A 23,078-nucleotide genomic window follows, 5' to 3' on the forward strand; every position below is an offset into this window, starting at 1 on the left:
AGGACCTTCAGACATAAGAGGACTGAACAAGGCTAATGTAACCTATTAACATTGATTGCCAATAAATTTTGTGTGGAAGCATGGTAGGGTAAAGTTTTATCAGTGCGTTGTTTATCATATCTCAGTCCTATGTGTTCTGAAATCACATGGATATTGCTTACTATGCGCATGCTCAGTAGCTGCTGTCAGAGTACTGGTACAATTAAGCCTTTATTCTACATATCCTCTAAGTTCACACTTTCCTTCAACTATTAATTTCATGGACTACAGTTTCTATCCAACTCCTCCACCACCACCATTCACACCTCACACACCTTCTGCCAAATCTTCATGTGCTCTCAACTACAGGACGTACAGGACGTATTTACTCTCTTACTGTCTGCTTGGAAGGCAAATATATTGCAGGAGTGAGGTCATAACCTTTATCAATCTGGAACATGAGTGCAATATTTCGGATGCTCTGCACGCAGAGGCAGTGAAAACCAATTAAGGAGAAACTGATGCAAGAGATAAACCTCTAGAACCCAAACAATCTTAACCCCATAAAAGAAGTGACGGCATGGTGGCCTAGTGGTTAGTATCTCTGCCTCACATTGCCAGGGACCCAGGTTAGATTCCACGCCTGGGAGACAGTCTGTGCGGAGTTTGCACATTCTCCCAATGTCTGGGTTTCACTTGAGTGCTCCTGTTTCCTCCCACAATCCAACGATTGCAGGTTAGGTGGATTGGCCATGCTGAATTGCCCTGCAGTGTCCAGGAATGTGAAAATTAGGCAGATTAGCCATGGTAAATGCGGGGTTACAGTGATACGGTAAGATGCTCTTCAGAAAATCGATGCTGATTTGATGGGCAGAATGGCATCTTTCCAAAATGTCTGCTCCTTTCTTTTTAATGTACAGGGCCACACAGTGACTCAGTGCTTAACACTGCTGCCTCATAGTACCTAGGGTTTGGATTTGAATCCAGCCTTGGGTGGAGTTTGCATGTTCTCCCTGTGTCTGGGTAGGGTTCCTCCTGGTGCTCCAGTTTCCTCCCACAGTCCAAACATGTGCAGGTTAGGTGGTTTGGCCATGCCAAATTGCCCAGAGTGTCCAGGGATGTGCAGGCTAGTGGATTAGCCATGGGAAATGGGGGTTATCGGGCTAGGGTAAGGGTCTTGGTCTGGGTAGGATGTTATTTAAAGGGACTGCACAGATTAAATAGGCCTAATGGCCTCTTCCCGCACTGTAGTGATTCTATGATTCCATGAAGTTGTTCCCAGTTGTACTCTGTTCTGCAGGCTTGCTTGAAAGCTCAACATTTGCATTCGGCATTTTCTCCACAAGAGCCACAGCGGTAATGGGAGGGACAGCTAATGTTATTGCTTCTATAGATTGTTGCTCTGCAACCAACACTTTCGTCTATGCTTTTGTAATCTCTTTGGATGTGTTATAGCATTTGTACATTCCTGAATTGAAATATTCATTTTTGTTGCACCATTTCAAACATACTAATTCTTTGGTGGCTTGATTGCACTGTCTGATAGCTTATAGTTATGTTTTAAGTTCAGCGGTCTCTTTTAAGTAGATAGACTTCTCTGAAACTTGGTTAATTTTAAATCTTCAATCTCCAGTTGATGCTTGTACTTGAGCTTTCCTATGGCATTGCTTAACTCTGGAAGTGCTTTGGACCTTTGCTTCTTTACTGAAAGAAAACTTAAATCATCACTGGAAAAGAAAATATCACTTGCTGATAAGGTTCACTTTCAAATTTCAGCTAACATCTGTACAGATTAATATTCTTGTACTCCTTTCTTTGCTGGATGTTTGCAATTATTCTTGTAGGTCATCAGCAGACCCACTAGAATAAGCAGTCACATTCATCTGTTTATTACCTTGAACACAGAGGTGATTTTCCTCAACATTAACTTCATAATCATTCAGTGAGGTAAAAAAGTATAGCAAGCTCCACACATTTTCATCCAAAAGATCATCTGTGGTGCCTTCAGTCTCTTGTACTCTTTCCTAGGAAAACAAAGTAAGGACTAGAATCAAAAACATAAATTGCTAGGGAAGCTCACCAGGTCTGACAGCAAGTGTGGAGAGAAATAGAATTAACTCTTCAGGTCCAGGGGCCGGAATGTTCTGTTGCAGCTGGTTACCATAATTCTTGGTGCATCCTGTTCCCACTTCTGCCAGATCTTCCTCAAAGAGAAGGGAAAGATTGGCAATATTTTCTTGTGATCCGAGGGATTGTTTCTTTAAATGGTTTCTGGCTCAGAGCATAATGAGTCAACTTCACTCGTTGATGCTGCTGATCAATGAGATAAATGCAGTTACACGAGTGCCTGTGTTATGTCATTCCCAATTATCATTGCTTCTTATTAAACAGAATATCAGAACCTGTCCTATTATAGTAAAAGATGATCAGCATCTTGCCTTGCAGTTTTTTTTTGTGATAGCTCCTGCATTCTGTGAAGGTGCTGATTTTGGACTAGGGTGGACAAAGTCAGAAATCAGAAACACCAGGTTATAGTCCAACAGCTACATTTGAAACCACAAGCTTTTGGAGAATTGCCCCTTTGTCAGGTGAAATGAGAGAGAAGCACACAGGCACGGAATTTATACGCAGAGAGATCAATGGGCAGAGAGATCAAAAGATCATACAAGTGGTGTGAGTGGAGTGTTGTCAGGCTGAATAATAGGTCTGTGCAGGTGATCACAAGTGTCAGAAGGTGATACTTTACTCACACCATTTGTATGATCTTTTGATCTCTCTGCCCGTTGATCCCTCTACGTAAAAATTCTATGCTTGTGTAATTCCCTCTCACTTCACCTGACAAAGGGCAACGCTCAGAAAGCTTGTGATTTCAATAAACGTGTTGGACTATAAACTGACCTGATTTCTGACCTTATCCTACATTCTGATGTATGATGGAAGATGGTTGGAGAAATTCAGGATTCAGCCTTGGCATTGGCTCTGAAAGAATGGATACATCTTAAAACAGCCTCTCTTATGAACTATCGGACCTTCTGTAATTTTTAACTGCATGGTGTTGTTGATGTGAAACTTGCCGTCCACAATGTAGAAAAGTAGTAAGTGTGGAGACTTTGCTGTCTTCCATTTTTATGAGCTAGTCAGACGACTGTCATGGGTTGTTTTCTGAGTCGTGGTAGTTGTAGAGGCATACAATCATACAACATAGAAAAGATCCTTCTGTACAAGGAGTCCATGCCGACCATATTCCCAAACTAAACTATTCCCACTTGCCTTCATTGAGCTCACATCCTCCAAGCCTTTCTTAATCATGTACTTATCCAAATGTCATTTAAATGTTGTAAATGCACATGCATGTGTGCACCGTTTTCTCTAGTTGTTCATTGCACACGCAAACCATTCTGAGCAAAAATCGTTGCCCCTCATCTTTTTAAATCTTTCTCTTTTCACTTTAAAAATATATCTCATAGTATTGAACTGCCCCCCTCTAGGAAAAAGATCCTTGCTATTCACATTATCTATGCCCCTCAAGATGTAATAAACCTCCAGAAGGTCACTGCTCAACCTCCTATGCTCCAGTGAAAAAAGTCATAGCCTAGCCAGCCGACTTTTATAGCTTAAATCCTCTATTCGCAGCAACATCCTAGTAAATCTTTTTTTCTCCAATTTAATAATATACTTCCCATAGCAGGGCGACTGGAACTGTGCTTCAGACTCTTCCATCAAGTCCCATGTAATCTAATGTCATGATGACATTGCTCCTTATGCACATAAATGCCAATTCACTATTTCATTTGTTTCATTCCAAAAGCCAAAAATGGTGAACCTGTTGGACATATGTAAACCTTAGTAACAGTAAGTTATCCATCTTGTCACAGACAGGTATGTGGCCAGTCTTGCAATTTATGGACCTCTTTATCCTCTGTTCCTTGTCCTACATGGTCTCCGAATTGAAAGGTGATTGATAAGCCTTTTTGTCCTCCTCCACTTGCATCCTTTGCACCTCTCACCTTCACATAAGTAAATCCCATGTCATCACTTTCATGAATACTTTTGGTGTTCACTTCCATTCTCTCGCTTGTAATGATTGTGTCTTATTTCATACTTTGCAGATTTTTTTTAAAATCGAAGATTGAAATGACAAAGCGTCGGTTTTAAGGCGAGGGATTGCTGAAGGATTGCTGGATGATTTGAAAGTAAGCAATCTGACACTGATTGTAAGCACCATTTGCACAGTTGCTGATTCAAGTAATAGTGGGAGAAAGTCAGATGAGCTGCAGCCAAGTCTGTAAACAACTGGAGACTCAGCTGGCAACAAGTAGATGAATGGTTTGTAGAATATTGACCGGTGATCAATGACAAAGCCCTTCTGCCTGCCCATGACTATGTGATTTGTTCTCAGGTAACTGAACAGCTCAGGAAAATGAGCAACCTAGAGAAAAGTCATCAGGTCTTCACTAGCTGATGAGCTGTGACTATTCTCTGCAGCGAAAACCACTTTAAACTTGTACAAAACCAGGTTATTCTTGACTCAGCAGTTGCTGTAAGCTGTGACTTTAATTAAGTCAGAGGCTTTATAAAAAGTTCAAAGCAGCAACCCTGTGTGACATACAAACCAGTGAAAGCATCCGGAGAAGGAAGACCAAGAAGCAGCATTCTGATCAGCACAAGAATCATCTCAGCAGATTCTACAGAGACCAATGAACAGCTTTCCTAATGATCTTTCTGTGCCGACCACCTCTGTGTGTGCACGTGCAAGGGGTGTTCAAAAAGAGATTACGGTTTTAACTAGTAACATTTAAACACCATCCCTTGATATTCAATAATGTTACCATCACTGAATCCTACACTGCCACAGCCTGGGGGGTATCATTGACCAGATATCCAACTGGACACATAATATAAACAGAGGCTAGGAATACTGCAGCAAGTAACTCACCTACTGGCTCTCCAAAGCCTGTCCACAATCTACAAGGCACAAGACAGGAATATGGTGGAATAGTCTCCACTTGCCTGGATGGGTGCAGCTCCATCAGCACTCAAGAAGCTTGTAACCATTCAGAACAAAGCTTCCCGCCTGATTGACACTACATCCACATGCATCCACTCCCCCTTCTACCAATGCTCAGTAGCAGCAGTGTGCACTAGCTGCAAGGTGCACTGCAGAAATTCACCAAGGATCCTCAGACAGCACCTTCCAAACCCACAATCACTTTCATCTAGAAGGACAAGGGAGCAGACATATGTTAGCATCACCACCTTCAAGTTCCCCTCTAAGCCATTTACCATCCTGACTTGTAAATATATCATCGTTCCTTCATTGTTGCTGGGTCAAAATCCTGGAATTCCCTCCCAAATAGTATTAGGGGTCAACCCACAGCTGGAGGACTGCAGCAGTTCAAGATGGCAGCTCACCACCACCTTCTCAAGGGCAACTTGGAAGTGCAATAAATGCTGGCTCAGCCAGCAACACCCACATCCCTAAGTGAGTATAAAAAATAAATTCCAATGGTTCTCAATTGTTTATCTGCAGTTAAAGTGCATTTATTTCTAACAAGTATTAATTCTTGTGAATTACAGAAACGCCCAGACTTTGCTTTCTGTCAACTTGGGTTTGAACATCAGCTAAATTAGGTAATTCTACATTTTTGAAATTCTTTAACCTTTATGACAACTCCAAGAATAGCAAGGCTTAATTTCCAGCATATTACCTGCGAGAGGCATAACAGTGAAGTATGTCCGTGGGTACCTCCTGTCTGACCAAGTTGATTTGAGATTCTCAAAGGATTCTCAAAGCTGTATCCAGACAAGCACTCTCTGCTATGCAGTTGCCAGACAGAACTAAGAACGCAGCTGATATAAATGAACTTTTATTCAGATGAGACAATGACAAGTTCAATAACCATTTGACCTCCTACTCAAAATTATCACCATTTCTCTCATCAGGTTCCAAGTCTCTGAGAAAGCTATGCTGCTGAAGTAAAATTTGAAATCAGCTTCAAAACAATTTAAAAATCTCACTAATGTAGTTAAGAAATGTTAATTACACTGATAAGTACCCATAAACATTTAGTCATAAATCCATAATCTTGGCATGTAGTTTACTTGCCATAATCTCAATGTGCCAATGCTAAATCAGGAATTGGACGCATTTGAGCTAATTGAATGCCCACCGTCAAGCTTCAAACAATTTTACTTTCTTATCTTCTTGCGTAGATCCTAGAAAGGCAACGTACCTTTAAGATCCTTGCCTTACCTTCAAATGGAGTCAATGCAGTAGACCAGGTGAAGTGTTACTGCTATGTCATGTAGTCATAATATCAATAAGCAAAATATAATTACGAGATCTTATCGTACTGAAAGTGGTGCTGGTAATAAACTTCAAGATGCCTTTCTCAATAAGAGACCAAGTCAACTCAGAGCAAGTCATAGCGGCAGTGGTGTTTGATCCAAGAAGCGACATCGCACTCCACAAAACTCTCAGTAGAACAAGATATTCAATGAATTGAAATACTAATGCAATTCTCCCTCAAGGAGATGCAATCACAATGTTTGTTTATTCCACAGACAGAAAAATGCTTAAGATATAAACAGAATCCTGTAAAATGTGCAGGGACATGATAACACATCTGCTTAAAAGTCTAGAACACAATTTTATTCCTAACTGATGACCTCCAGAATTTGGACACGGCTGGAGATAGCTCAAACAGACACAGATAACACTGGATAACAAAGTGTGAAGCTGGATGAACACAGCAGACCAAGCAGCATCTCAGGAGCACAAAAGGTGATGTTTCGGGCCTAGACCCTTCACCAGATAACACTGGAGTTCTGATTAGATGCAACTTTCATTGAGTTGTTTTTTGAGGGTTCTCTTTGCATATCCACTTCCACTACTGGTGCGGAGTTTATCGATTGGCATGCAGTGGTGTATTGCGTGAAGTCTCAATGTCTCAGGGATTGAAGTGTGAGGGGGGGTTTAGGTTCTTGAATGTGGCTCTGAAGGCTCTACTGGTCTCTGAGCCAATCATAGCCTAACCCATACCCCGCCCTGTCCTCCACGTCAGAGCACACTCCCCAATCATCATTCACCCGCTCTCACACATATACACGTATATATATCCTCCTTCATTTACCTGGCACCCTGACCCCTTGACCCCACACTTACCTTACACAGTGGCAGATGGAGTACAGTTGTCTGATCCTGCTCCTTTTTCTTAATGTTCCTATGTAATTTTGCCCCCTGTATCTTTCTCCTGAAGCAGCTGCTGATGTGGTGTTTGGTCTCACGTCCTTTTCCCATTCTTTATCAGAACCAATGTGAATCCCTAACAAGATGCCTATGACAAAGAATTCTCCTCTTTTTGCTGTTTTCTACAAAGTGTCAAAGATGTTGCTTAGCCTGCTGTGTTCATCCAGCTCTATACCTTGGTATCTCAGATTCTCCAGCACCTGCAGCTCCTTCTATCTCTAAAGGAACACACTTTTTTTTACAGTGAAATCTTCTGAATTTCTTGAATAGACGTTGAAGAAGTCTCAGCAAAGTATCCAAGGAAGTCCTCATCACAATTTCAGCAATGTGAGAACAAATGATAGTGGGTATCCTCGTGCACAGTGCTTGAAATCTTCATCAGCGCATGTTCACTTCTGTACATCTGGTCAATGTTAGGTCAGGGTTTTAAGGCAAGACCTAGCGACTACAATGCCTTCCAGTCTCTTTCATGTGCATTTGCAGACTTTTCAAGAGGCAATCGGTCCTTTACATGAGTCACTTGGCTGTCATTATTGTCACATGTTTTAACTGTGATCAGATGATGTTTTGTGGTAAACCTCCAAACTGGTATTTCAGCTCATTTTGACCACCTCTAAGACTTTTTATTAACTGAACTCTCAGCTGAGAATCACCCTCAAGCTCTTTAATTTTCTTCTAGCTACTCAAAAGTCTGGTGTCGTGTACTGAAAACTGCAGCCACCGCTCAATTTTAAATGATGAAAACTCCCACCTTGTAAAAGTAAACAGCTTTAAAGTGTAAATCAGTTGCTGACAATTTGACATACAATGGGATTTTTAAAATCTCACCAATGATGATGGCAACATTTGTGCCTGTGCCAGTACCAGGAAAAAAGATTGGTTAGAAGTTTCCTTTCCTATCTGGCAGACCTCATCCAAGCAGGAGTCAAAATGGTAGAGTTTGCCTTGCATTTCTTAAGTGCTTCAAAATTGCACCAACCATTTTTGCCTGCCTGAATATAGGTAAGACTTGGATTTCTCCCTTCCAGCAGCACTCATTTAAATGCAAGTGTAGTGTCCACATTATGTCATTGGAGCATTTGTGACATTTTAGTAATGAGCCTCAACTAAGCTCACACATTCTCCAACTTATCAGTGAACACTTAGTTAGTGGTCTTGTTAAAGTCCGGGCCAGGATTAGAAGTGTTTCCCATGTCCTTGAGCTTTCCCGATTGTTAACTGATCAATTTGACAGATCTTTCCCAACCCAACTCATTAAATTTCTTAAGGTCAACTTCTAGGGATCTCCAAAAGCAGAGAGTTTTATCACAACTCCACCACCACTAGTTGGCAAGAGTTGGCATGAGGTAGTCGAACAAGCCAGAGTAGGTCAGGATTTTCATTAGCTTGTGACTCAACTTTAGCCTACATCACATCCAGTTCCTATCCAGCTAAAATCATTCTTTAAATTTCCATTCTAAAATAGCCTTGTTGTATACACTCAAGAATAACAAAAATAAAGAAAAGCTGTTGACCTTACTAATCCAAATTTTAGGAGTTTGATTTATGACAGGGGGGATTGCTTTCCAGAAGTAGAAAAATCTGTACACTTCCAGCAGAACCCTCTTGGCATTGATTCTTAACACACAGCTGTTCACTTGGCCTGTTCCTTCACCACTCTAAAAATACAATAATTTTTAACCAACTTGTCCAACGTATTAGGACCAATTTGCATAGCATATGGGACTTGAAACCAGATGTAGGGACACACCAGTGGGTCATAAGACCCAACCTTCACTGCTCTATGTAGGTAAATCCAGCTAATTGTTACTACGCATAGTGCAGATTAATCAAAGGATATTTACGATTGCTGACAAATTATCAAGCTCCAAGTTAATGACTTGGCTTTCTTTCTGAGAAAAAAGCAGTTGTTTTGCATCCACAACCAAGTGTAACCTCTAATGAATGAATATTACATATATGATTTCATATACATTAGTAAATGTCTTGTGACATTGTACGCACTACAAATGAGTGTATTTTCATTGAGATTAGTACTGATGAATGGTTCCCTTTTGATATCCACGCTCTCTCCAAATGTTCATTGGTGAAAATAAAATGATATTGCTGGAGGCGCACACAGACACACACACACACACACACAGACACACACACACACACACACACACACACACACACACACACACACACACACACACACACACACACACACACACACGCCTGCCTGTTGTAGAAGCTCCAATGCCTGCAAAATAACATGACATTCAGGTGGGTATTTTAATTAATCACCGGGTCTGACCAATAAATTATATTTTCCTCAACAAATAGCTTGAAGTCCATCTAAACATGTGCAGAGCAATAAGATGTATAATAAGGTAACAGAATTTGGAACTGATAATAGGAAGCCGAGAAAACAGCCTCAAGCCATGGAGATGTGGTGTTTTCATTAAATTAACTGTTCTTCCCCCAAAAGATTACCTGGAGATTACAAAAAACACATGGAGAGCCATAATTTTTAAAAAATAAAACTTCGCCTGAAGGAACAGCAGCCTGATGAAGTCAAGAGGTGGGAAACGTAACTTAAAGTGACAGGTAGGTGTTTTAACTAATCGGTTTGAGCATCTGAGGTGACAACAGTACTGCGATGTAAAAAGGAAAAAAAGAAAAGGGCTAGTAAGTTATTGACTAAGTAAGCACCTATATTGATTTTTTCTGATGAGTTGATCAGTGAGAGTTGAGGAAATAGGGAGGCCAACATGGTCAGAATCTGCCAACCAGAAGTAAATAAAGGTTTGTAGTGCTGATTGGGACAGGACTTACCAGGGTGTATCCATTGAGAGATGAATTGAAGAAAGGACAAAGTTTCAGCAAGATCTGAAGCAAAAGTTCTCATGCAACAGAGAAACTACAGGAAGTGCCAGCATTATTTCTTCTCCCAGGGGGTCATCAGTCTTTTGAATTTTGTTCCACAGATAGCAGCGAAGGCTGGATCACTGGATATATTTGAGGCTGAGTTAGACAGAATTTTGATCCATGAGGGAGTTAAGGGTACAGCGAGCAAACAGGAAAGTAAAGTGACAACAGAATCAGTCATAATCTGACTGGATGGTGGAAAAGACTCAAGGGGCTAAATAGCTTACTTCTGTTCCTTATTCATATGTCCTTATTATCCAAAATATTTACTATACCAGTGAAACCCCAAGGTATTGTTTGTGGCGAGTCTGAAAATCCACAGTTTTAATTCATATAATGTGTTATGAATTCTGAGGGTAACTCAACCACCGTGATTATGTGAATCAATGCATTTATATGACGGGGTACTGTGGAAGTGCTTTTGCTACAACAGAGTCAAATTTCTGCATTGTGGCAATCCTGTAAGCAATGGCTGTGATTTTTCATCTGGTGACTTTTTTTATCTGCAGTTCAGTGAAGTAAAGTGATCATGTATGCCACGAGGTTTTCTAGCCTTAAAGTGTGCAATTACTGTCAGAGCCCAATAGGGAATTACTAACCCATGAATGCATGTATTGAAAATAAGTAAAAAATAGCAAAGTATATCCTTTGATATAGTTGATCTTCATGACCACCATATAACATTATTTGCGGAGAATGTCTGAGACTATCCAAAGCAATAATGGTGGGAAGGTAGAGTTTCAACATAGCCAGCTTTCATAACGAATAGGAGCACATACCGATAAAAATCATGTTTCATTTGTTGGGTGCAGAGGCTATGATTTTGCCCCCATAGAGGGGAGGCAGGCAGCAGCAATCTTTTTGCTGGCATTTCTTTAGCCCGTAGCTGAGTGTTATTCATGCTGTTAGCTGCCCCAACATACCAAGAGCTAAACAGAAGTTTGCCAATAACAGTGGAAGCAGTTTCTGTGCTTAAAGATGGTCTCTCCTCCACCATAAACATTGGAGATGATACTTTCTTACTTTATTGTCTTTCTCAAACTGAACATCTGGCATGATGAAACAAGTTATAAAAGGCTTGACTGTGGACATCTGGCTCTCCTTCCAGCAGCTTCCTTTTGCAGCTCCAATCTCCACCTTGGGCCAGTGCTTTTAGTAGCAGTGCAAGTAGGAGAAGACAACAACAAAGATCTTGTCATTCATTGAATGTACGCAGTGATCACAATTGGGATTTGAAATCAGTATGTGGATACACCATGAATGGGCTGCCACCAGGTAAGGTGTAATAAATGTGTTATTTGACAGTTCACCATAAGGGGAAGTACCAACGCAGTTCAGTTATGGGAGACTCGGATGAAAATGGGATGGCATGCAGCAGAATGCTGATGAGTATGCACTTTGTAATGGTGTGTGCACTGACTGAACTGCCAGACAATTTCAGTTAATTGACATGGACGAGTCCAGCTCAATTTTTGTAGAGGGCATGGCCAGGGCTTGCCCCCTCTGGAACTTCTATTCCATCTTCCTATCCTGCCACAGACCTACAGACAACCCTTAAGCCTACTGTTGTCTTTATACGGACGAATCCATATATTCTACAGTTTCTGTGAGGATGCAGCAGTATTCTGTCAAATCCAGGAATGCATCATAATGTTGAAAGAGCTCCAAATTACTTCTGAGACCTTTCAATATAAATAATTCGTCAAAATTATCTTGTTTTGAAAGTTTGGTACCTAGCCCTTGAAACAACCTAAGTGCCGAGGTCTTCTTGCAGCTGAATGATTTATCATTGAGTGACAAGGTGTGTTAAATTGACCAGTATTGTCCAAATTAGGGAAATGGCTGTCGTGGTGTCCAGTAAGGCTGTGCGATATCATGATAACATGATTTTAGCTGCTTCCAGCTTACCCAGCAGGGAAAGGAATTGAGTGTGATTGGAGGTGCAGAAGAGAGATAGGATATCCAACTGATAGAATAGCAGCTCTTCATCAATTTGATCTCTCAGTTACAGGGGACAATGTTGCTCAGATTGAACACAAAAACTATCAGAGCCTGGCTCCCTTGAAGATAGGGGCCCAGGCCCCAAGGGATTAATAGCATTTGTGCTGCCTTCTCCGGATTCTGAAAAGGACTGTGCAACAAGTGGGTAGGAGAAGATGAATCCCAGGTCTGAGAGCGATAGAATATTCTCAAGTGCATGACGCTGTTGACAGCATGGCTCTGAGGCGCAGGTGCAGAAAGTTGACAGTGTTAAAATAATGCAGATGAGTAATGAGAAAAAAAATGCAGCTGCGATACTGAGCAAGGGTAAAAGAATTCTGTTATAAACAAGAACCAGCTTCAAATTTCTTCAGAGCTTTGAGCAACTGAGAAATATTAATTAGCATTTCACAGTGCTTAAAATGCTTAAGGAGCTTACAGTCTGATTTGTGCTCTCAGCAGGAACCAATGCAGGCAGCTGAAGTACAGCCAGCCTTAGGCAGGGTGCTGCTGTGATCAGAAATGTTCACTCCCATTAATTCTAGGCTCGACAATATTGTACTTACAACTGTGGGTACGAGGAATGTTTGTCAATTCTTTGGCAACTTGTGAAATTTGAAACACTGAAACAAATGCAAAATGAATCAAGGGAACTAGAATAGGCAAGCCTGAAACAACCTAACTACTCCCCACATTCCCCTCCCCCTACCCCCGAACCCTGAACAACAGCACAGGTTGAGGTACATGCAGCATTGCACCAGAGGTCTGCTGAAATCTGTTATGCCCAGGCAATATATACTCTTTTCCAGCTTAAAAAAAAATGAAATTACCTTTCTCATTAGCTGTTTCAAATGGACTGACACAGGACCTCTCAGAGATTGGAAATTTGCTACAAACAACGAAAATATTTAATAATTCCCACAAAGGATTACTAGCTTACTTATGAAGAAAACAAAATAAAAATTCCTATCTTTTCACAAATGTAAGTAATTTGTTGCTGAGCTATTGGACACTGCAGCTAGAACTTGCCTGAGATCCAACGACACCAGTGAGTGCATGGCTAATGGCTCTCTCTCCATTGCATTCAATGGAACCAAAATTTTTTACTGCTAATTTTTCTACTTGCTCACCTTTCAAGTGGTCACATCTGATATTAAAAAAATCTGCTCTGTGTTTGGCATAGACATGAGTCTGGCCTCCAGTCTAAAGGAGACCACTTTCTCTAGTTCTTTGTGTGTTTCAGCTTTCAGTCTATGTTAGCTTTTTAAACAATGAGTCATACAAGGTGTCTTTCCCTTGTTCTGCTTCTGCAGCATTGTACAGCATGTTCCTGAAAATGGAGTGTTAGTCAGTTGGCTAAATGAAAGAACTTGAATGTCACAATGAAATGGTATTGGGAATAATTATGTGGTATGCCTACTTTAAACCACTTAAGCTTTAAACTAGAACATCTGAGCACAAAAGAACGCAATAATTTTGTTGTGTCAATGGAACACACGAGTCTCAGAAACTCGTTTGACACATCCAGATGTCCTGCTCTAAGGACTAAGGATGAGAACAAAAAAAAAGCCAAAAGGCGGAAGTACAGCTCCTCGGTATGCCCTAGACCCAAAAACACAGTAACGAGCAAAAATTCCACAGCAATTCTTGACAAGAGGATAAAGTTGTGAATGATTGAGTCCTTTTGAGAGTTCTATTGTCCAAGAGACTGCAAGGGTTAATACTGATAAATATCGCAAGCACCACCCACTACAATGATGTCATATGACAAATGATCCGACTGGGCCTGTGTTCTGAACCCCTCATTCTTTGAGACTCTAATTTAATTGAAACCTACAAACTACATAAAGGAATATAGAGAGTGGATGGAGGCAAGATGTTTCCCTGGTTGGAATATTTAAACCCAAGGAGCACAATTTAAAAATGAGGGACCACTACTTATTTTGTAAATAAGGAAAAATTATTTTACTCAGGGGTTGTGAACCTTTGGGATTAACCACCTCAGAGGGCTGTGGAGCTTCAGTAATTGAATGTGTTCAAGGTAGAGTTGATCCTATTTTCTGTGTTTCTATGATTGATTCATGATTACCAGAGATGTACAAGGTTATGGGGGATTGGGTGGGTCAAAAAGCATTGAAGTGTTCGATAGCCATGATTGCAATGAATGGTAGGGCAGGTTCAACAGGCTGAATGGCCTACTCTACTCCTATGTCCTTATTTCCTTATGATTTGAGGAGTCTAACATCCGTGTTCTCACTTATCTCTGTAACAGTGCCTATCTTATCAACATAACTGAAAAATAGCTAATAACCAGTAAATGTTTTCTTGTTCAATGAAACAACTTCTAGTTGGACTTGTAGGTAGTCTTTCTCAGCCACACTAGACCGGACAGGCCCTGTAGTTCTCGACACTGCAAAGAAGATAATGGTGGCTAATCTACCATACAATGCGGTGCACATTCAGTTCATCTGCACATATGACATGGTGAGCAGTAACGGAGGACTGAAAACCTTTCAGCATCGTCAGGCTCAGCTCTAATTTGACCACACATGTAGGCAGTCAGCATCATGAAGAGTTGAGCATGTAAGAACCCTCCTGAAAAAGATCTTGTGGCAAGATTCAACAAGGAACAATCTACAACCAATAATAAAAGTAGGTCAGACCCAGTAAGGTATCTGTTGCACCAGGAGAGTCTGGAACCACTTGGGGGAAGAAAGTTGATTGACTGAAAGCAGATGCACACTGTATCAAATGGCAGTGGTCTGTAGGAGCAATCCTGAGTCATTTTCAGTTTGAGAGCAAAAAGACATCCAGGGCTCAGTGAGTAAAGCTAAGATCCCTGGTGAGTAAGGGAAAACTTCGAAGACATTGCAGTATTACTGACTGGGAAAGAAAGAGGAAAGTAGTTACAGCTCAGTTCAAGATTTGCCACCATAGCAGGCATGCACCATGAGGCAGAGATAATGGGAACTGCAGATGCTGAAGAATCCAAGATAACAAAGTGTGAAGCTGGATGAACACAGGAGGCCAAGCAGCATCTTATCAGCACGAAAGCTGATGTTTCAGGCCTGGACCCTTCTGAAGTGTCTAGGCCCGAAATGTCAGCTTTTGTGCTCCTGAGATGCTGCTTGGCCTGCTGTGTTCATCCAGCTTCACACTTTGTTATCATGCACCTTGAGGCAATGGCTACAATACAGGAAATCAAGGGTTACAAAAGCTACTTAAAACCGAGGTCACAGAGTGGGGTGGGGGTGCATGGTGAAATCAGAATTAGAGTGACAATGGAGTACATTAAAAGACTAAGCAGCCTGGTCTAATGGAAGTAGTACATTAGAAGATTTTACTAAATTCACAGAAAAAATGGGAGATCCTTCAGTTAAAACTATATTACAGGCAGGAAGCAATTATTTAAACCACAGTAAGCATGACTCATCCAGGGGAACAAAAAGCAAAAGAAACGGAGAACCGTAGAACTGCAAACTTAGATAGCATATTTATCTTTTAAAGCCACTGAAATTGAGAGTAATTTAAAATTGTGATTAATGTGTTCATTGTTTATTCAAGCTGCAGGCAGCAGGATTAGTCCAGTAAAGTCATTAAGGAAACGGGAATAATTTATTACGGCTTTGAAGAGCATTATTTGCTAGAAGAGGTGAGAATCGTCCATTTCAGACACTAAAAGCGGGAGTCACATATTTAGTTGTGAAAGGTGGGAAATCCTCATTTGAGTTATAAGAAAGTGGTCATCATTTAATTTCACTTGCAAAATGCAGGAAGACTCTCCAATTCAACACCAACACTTCTACTGTTGCAAAATAAAAGCTTTTTGAGCAAGGAAAATAAATAACCACATGAAAAAAACATGACATCAGAAATTCTTTTGCCAGGAATATTTAATTCCAGAGTGGACTGACGAAAACAGACTTATATATATTGGAGAAAACAATGCTCAAGATACCGAACTGCTTCCCAATTGCATACTAAACCAGAAGCCGGCCAAGTAAATATATTTCTATAAAATTGGAGGTAAAGTTGATGATGTTATAACTTGCTAAGGTGTAAAGAAGCAACAGATGCTTTTGGGAAAGTACTGAGAGCTTTAACAATTACTTTATTCAGAGAAAAAAATAAAATTATTGAAATAGCTTGATTTAATAGAAGAGTTCAACATCTAGGGAATCCATAGGTGATTTCATTGTTGATTTCAATGATTATGGAGACATCCAGCAAAAATTCGAATAAAAGGCAGAATTCGGAAGGCATGACTCAAGAAATCTTTCAAGTCATGAGTGAAGTTGACATCCAGAAGCAGCACAGATCAATCTCAAAAGGGGGAGATCAATCTTGACACAGGAGACAAGCAAAACTCAGTTAATTCCAAAAATAATAAACCACAACTGACAATTAAGAAACTGATGCAATGAGTCGGATAGGCACCAGACAAAGTCCATGTTGGAACCATACAGCAAAGAAAATTCAGAGACACAGTGTCTAGACAGTTACATAATAGGTCACTTTCAGAAAATATGCAAAAGTGGGACATCGTGAAAGTAGTTACAGACATACATCCACACGTTAAAGGAGGTAGAAAAATTCATAAGCAACGAAAAACAAAACTAAAGTATTCCCAGAGGAAATCGATCTTAAGTTTTACTAAGTTGGCATTTATGTCAATGACCATCTTAAGAATTTCGCGAGTGGGACTCGGGTGGACTAGGTCAGAAATCACACGACACTAGGTTTTGTCCAACAGGTTTATTTGAAATCACAAGCTTTCAGAACACTGCTATTGTCAGGTGAGTCCTCACAAAGGAGCAGCACTTCAAAAGCTTGTGATTTCAAATAAACCTGTTGGATAATAACCTGGTGTTGTGTGACTTCCAAGAATTTAAAGTTAGACAAGTAAAATGAGAGCTTCAGCCCTTGAAATCAAGGCCACATTTGACTGAGTATGTCATCATGGAGCCGTAACAAAACTGGACTCAGTGGGTGTCAAGGAAAATTCTCTGTTGCCTGGCACACAGGAAGATGGTTTGAGGTCAATAATGTCTGCTCCAGGGCATCTCTGCAGGAGTTCCTCAGAATAGTGTCCTTCACCCATCTTCAAACACTTCTTCAATGAACTTGCCTCTGTTATAAAGGTCAGAATGGGGATGCTGATTAATGTTTGCACAATGTCAAACACCATGTGTGACTTTTCAGACACTGAAACAGTCAATTTTCAAATGCAATAAGACCTGGGAAATATCTAGGCTTGGACTGAAAGTAGCAAGTAACATTCGCACCACACAATGCCAGTCAGTGACCATCTCCAATAAGAGGTAGTTTAATCATAGCGCCTTGACATTCAATGGCATTACCATCAGTGAATTCTTCCACAATCAACATCATGGGGGCTGTCATTTACCAGAAAGTAAACTGGACTTGCCACAGAAATACAATAGCTGCAATAGCAGGTCAGAGGCTAGGAATATTGAATCACGTACCTCACCCACTGCTTTGAAAGAAACTGTTCTCCATCTACAAGGGAGAAGTCAAAATATGCCCCACTTGCTGTATGGGTGCAGCTCCAATAACACTCAAGAAGCTTAACGCCATCCAGAACAAAGCAGTCCATGTGACTGGCACCACTTCCACAAGTATCCACTCTCTCCACTATCGACGCTCAGCAATAGCACTGCATATTATCTACAAGATGCACTGCCAAAATGCAAAGATCCTTAGGAAACATGTTACAAACCCATGACCATTTACATGCAAAAGGACAAGGACAGCAAATACATGGAAACATCACCACCTGTATTCTCCATGCCAAGATATTCACCATCCTGACTTGGAAATATATCACCATTCCTTCATATGATAATTTCTTATCATATTATCAGATAGAGAAACGCAGATATTAAAACAAGAGTCTACGACTGATAATTATGTAATGACATATTCCAAAGGCCTCGGCACGTAAGATTAAAGGTATGTTACAAAATCTCGCCAAAATAGGATAATAGAAAAGTTGACAACCCAAACTAACTTCAGATACAAAAGCTCACTATGGATCAAGAATGCATGTTTTGTCAATTTTTTTCAAATAACAGAAATAACTCAAATAGTTAAAATCACAGAATGACTGGTTGAGGAACAAACAGAGAACAAATATCACAAGATTTCAGAGAACTCCCAATCTTCATTGGAAAATACAAACAGAAACAAGAATCTACTAGGATTAGCTATGTTTGTTTCAGACATTACTGATTGCAAGCATTAGCAAGGGTTTGTGGGGAAACACAAATATTGAGGTAGCCAATGAACAGTACACATTACTTAATCCAATTAACAAGCCAAAACAAATGTGATTTGAATTATAATAGTCTGATGAACAAATATCTTTGAATGATTCAAGTCTGACGTGAGATGTTGATGTGACTTGAAACAGACAAGATCCAGCAGAACATTTAACTTGCCTAACTTTCCAGTAAGAATACTCTACAACAATGACAAAGATCATGTGAAACAAGAACTATTTCTCAAATATCAGATCTGAGGAAAGGAAATTATTAACTTGTTAAATGCAAATCAGAGGGTGTATGAGGTGTCCAAACCAACAAGTTGAAGAGTCTGCATAGTTCAGCATAGATCTCAATTGTAACTCAGATTTGAATTTTGTTTTTTTATACCTTTATGGAAAAGTTTCACGTATGGGTATGAAATACTCACCTGCAGATTATCCAACTTGTAAAACAATGAAGCCAGGAAACACTGATCAATTACATTTCAAACAACTAGATTAGCATAATAATACAGACAAAAATAAACTTTTAGCAGGAAAACCGGAAGACATCATCTTTGCTTTCTCATAGCCTCTTGAAAACAACCCCTGATGGTAAAGTAAATTGAAGAAACATTCATTCACTGAGAATACATAGATATCGACAAATTTTGCTGAGGATGCAAGGCATCAGATCAGTAACTATTATTTCAGGTCAAAACCTAACACAAGGATTCTAAGGACTTTTAAATTATTATTTTAACTTCCTTTCTTCACTAAACACTCTCCCCTTTATAAAAAATTACATCTCTGTTTATATGTGTGCCTGATGACATGTTTTATCATGTTGCTTGGGATTAATATGTAATGAAATTCCTCTTTCTTTCTCTCAAAAAACTCTTGTGATTGAATTGGTCCTTAAGTTTGAACCAATGAGCTACATTTTAACTCAAGTGTAATAAAGTTGCATGCTAAAAATAAAGTCTTTGTTCTGGTCAACCAAAGGGGTTAAAGAGGGAAGCAAAATTAACCATCCTTATCTGGATGTTATATCAGGTATTTGACTTCAATACATTCTTCTTAAAAAAGGCAGCCTTCAAATGTTCTCAATTATAACCAAGGAGAAGTGATCCTGATCACATTCAAGATAATCACCTTGGGCCATCTACAGGGAAAGCATAAATGAACAGAGCTATAGTGTGGCTGGAACAACCCTTTATGTTAAAATCAGTCGCATAATGTTTGTTTCTTATAATATTGTTTTAGTAAATAGCTGTTGCTAGATCAGCAGCCATTTAGTTTTCAATCTATTTTCACAAACATTGATATGCTGTTAAAGGCAATTTTAGAAGGTGCATTCTGTACTTGTAGCATCCCTATACACGAACACAGCTATACGTACGTGATGGAAATACTGTGTTTGAAGAAATGGCACATGGTGTAAAGGTAAGAAAATGCAAAAGATATTGATTACAGGCTCACCAAAAATGTTGCAAGATGCCACTGTACAGTGATAACCCTCACCATCCCCACCCCACCAATCCCCAAAGCAAAATGTCATGATTCAGGTCTCAGTCCATAATTTGTAGCATGTAACACAGGTTGGCGTTTGCAGCATTCCCACCGTACTTCGATATTTGGAAGTGCATCTTTTAGGTGGGACAGAAAACCAAAGTGCATTCTCATGTGGACACAAAAGATTCTATGATAATATTTCAAGGAACAACAGAAGAATTCTCCTCAATAGCAGAACTAATACTTATTCTTCAGTCAACATTTATTAAACAGATTATCCAGAGACATTCATGTTGCTATTTGTGGCCCTTGTGGTGTGCAGATTAGCTGTCATATGTTCTAAATTACAACCATGACCAAACTTGACAAATTCTTTACTGGGACATTCCAAAGTACATTATAACTAAAGTGGAGAAAGGCATTATACAATTCCAAGGATTTTCTACGTTTTTGCATTGACTGACTGCTGGATATCCTGACCTGTAGCTTGGCCTGAGAATTAGTTCTTGTACAGGATCATCCATACACCTGATTCATCAATGGAAAACATGCTGCCAGTTTTTTTTTAAGAGGAATGTGTTGAAAAGAATCTTTACATACATAATCCAATCCCTTATGTACTTGCATACAGCTAGTCAGATTATTGTTTTGGAGGAAGATGATATTAAACATTGTGTGAAACAAATAAGTGTGCTAGTATTCAGCTAGATGACCATGTTGAGAAGGTCACTGCCACAAAAAAGATATACCAGAAACTTTCTACACTATGATTCTAGTGTCACATAAGGTTTAGTGAAAGCGGGTGAATGGAAGGAAATCAGTATTAGTAGGGAAATGTTGGGGAAATTGATTAGATTGAAAGCAGATAAATCACAGACCATGATAATTTACATCTCAAACAATTTAAAGAACTGCTGTAGAAATAATGGATGCATTAGTGGTTATCTTCTGAGATTCCACAGACTCTCAAACAGATTGGAGTGGAGTGAAAATGAGGAATGACAGCCTCACATTGGTGATGGGGATTAGGCCAGTGCACATTATAAAAAACATTTAATAGCTGAGCATACAGAAAACAATGGCAGGTTGGACAGAATCAGCATAGATTTCTGGAAGGGAATTCATGCTTGACAAAACTACCAGAAATCTTTGAAGATGTAACCAGTCCAGAACACCGAAGGATATGGGATAAACTACTGAGGACTGAGAAAGGAGAAATGACTTCACTCAGAGTGATGAGCCGGAGGAATTTGCTACCACAAAAAGCAATCAAGGTCAAAATATTGCATAATCTTAAGAAGTTAGATATAGTACTGGGGCTAAAATGATTAAAGTATATGGGGGAAAGCAGGAACAAGCTGTTGAGTTGCATGATCTGCCATGATCATAATGAATAGCAGAGCAGGCTCAAAGGGACAAATAGCCTACTCCTACTTTCAGAGATAATGGGAACTTCAGATGCTGGAGAATCCAAGATAACAAAGTGTGGAGCTGGATGAACACAGCAGGCTAAGCAGCATCTCAGCAGCACAAAAGCTGACGTTTCAGGCCTAGACCCTTCATCAGAGAGGATGATGAAGGGTCTAGGCCCGAAACGTCAGCTTTTGTGCTCCTGAGATGCTGCTTGGCCTGCTGTGTTCATCCAGCTCCACACTTTGTTATCTACTCCTACTTTCTATGTTTTTTTTAAGTTTCTGTATACTCCTGCACTTAATTTAAGTCCTTTCTCACTTGCTTTGAACTGATGTGGTTTATTTTCAATACAGGGCATGCACAATATGAAGCTAAGAGACTACCTCATGACTTGGATTTGAAATGTAATTGGACCAACAATAATAACAGTAACACACAGATTCACCATTATATTTCTGAGCTGCTACTTCATGCTGAGTGTAAATTTAGAATGAAAGTTTAAAAACGGAAAAATGTGCACGAAATGGCACTGATTAAACCGCTCAACTGAAAAGCACAAATAACACATGCACTAAAAATAACATCCAGGCTAATTTCCATACCAGTAAGTATGTTTTCCTGGTCATTAACTCCCAACATTCCAAACTTGGTAGGCATTTTTATTTTATACAAGATCATACTTGCAAGGCAGAATGGTTAGTGGAGTAGCTATACATGTCTCTCTGTTGGTGATCATTTAAAAGAGTTGAAGAGACAACTAGAGAAGAAAGAATGAATAACAAATTTAGATTTTTGCCCACATATGATGCAAAGGCAAGAATAACTAAACAGTATAATGTCAAAGGGGATATGAGAACTGAGACACCCATTTGGGGAGGAGAGTGTGGTTAAAATAGTCGAATCTTTCAAGTTAGCAGATATGTGGGCAAACACTCTTAAATTTATTGCTCATTCTTTGAGACTTAGATGACTACGCCGTGAGCAATTCTGCCATGCAGTGCGAACGTGTGTGAAGTAACCAGCTGACACAGTTGCTTTTATTTAAAAATAATGTTCAGGGTTCTGGATTTTATAAATAGAAGTACAGTGGAAAAAAATAAAAGAAATTTAACCTTTTTGACAGCAATAACAACTTCCACTTCTATGTATCTTTTAATGAGATTCATCACAGGGGCATTATCAAACAAAGTTTGACACTGGATGACATGATGAGATATGATCCAAAGGCAGGGTCACTGATTTATAAGACTGAGGATGCGTAAGAGGCCAGAATTGGAAGACCACAGATCTCAGGTGTGAGGTAGGCAGTGGGTACAGAAATACTTACAAAATAATGAGATTGTGGTGGAATTTGAAAACAAGGTTGAGGTTTTTAACATTACAGTGTTGCTGAACCAGGAGCCAATAAAAGTCAGGGACAATGGAGAATTAGATTTGGTTCCAGTTAAATATTCTGGATAATCATGACCACAGTAAACCCTGACTAAGCAAAGCTTCAAGACATCAACATCCCTCAAAAGAGTCTTTGTGAAAACATCAACACACCCCCTAAAGTCAATGTAAAACCACACAGCAAGTAATAGATAATAAAATGTGAGGCTGGATGAACACAGCAGGCCAAGCAGCATCTCAGGAGCACAAAAGCTGACGTTTCGGGCCTAGACCCTTCATCAGAGAGGGGGATGGGGGGAGGGAACTGGAATAAATAGGGAGAGAGGGGGAGGCGGACCGAAGATGGAGAGTAAAGAAGATAGGTGGAGAAGG

Source organism: Stegostoma tigrinum, chromosome 20, assembly GCF_030684315.1.
Source record: "Stegostoma tigrinum isolate sSteTig4 chromosome 20, sSteTig4.hap1, whole genome shotgun sequence".
NCBI lineage: Eukaryota > Metazoa > Chordata > Chondrichthyes > Orectolobiformes > Stegostomatidae > Stegostoma > Stegostoma tigrinum.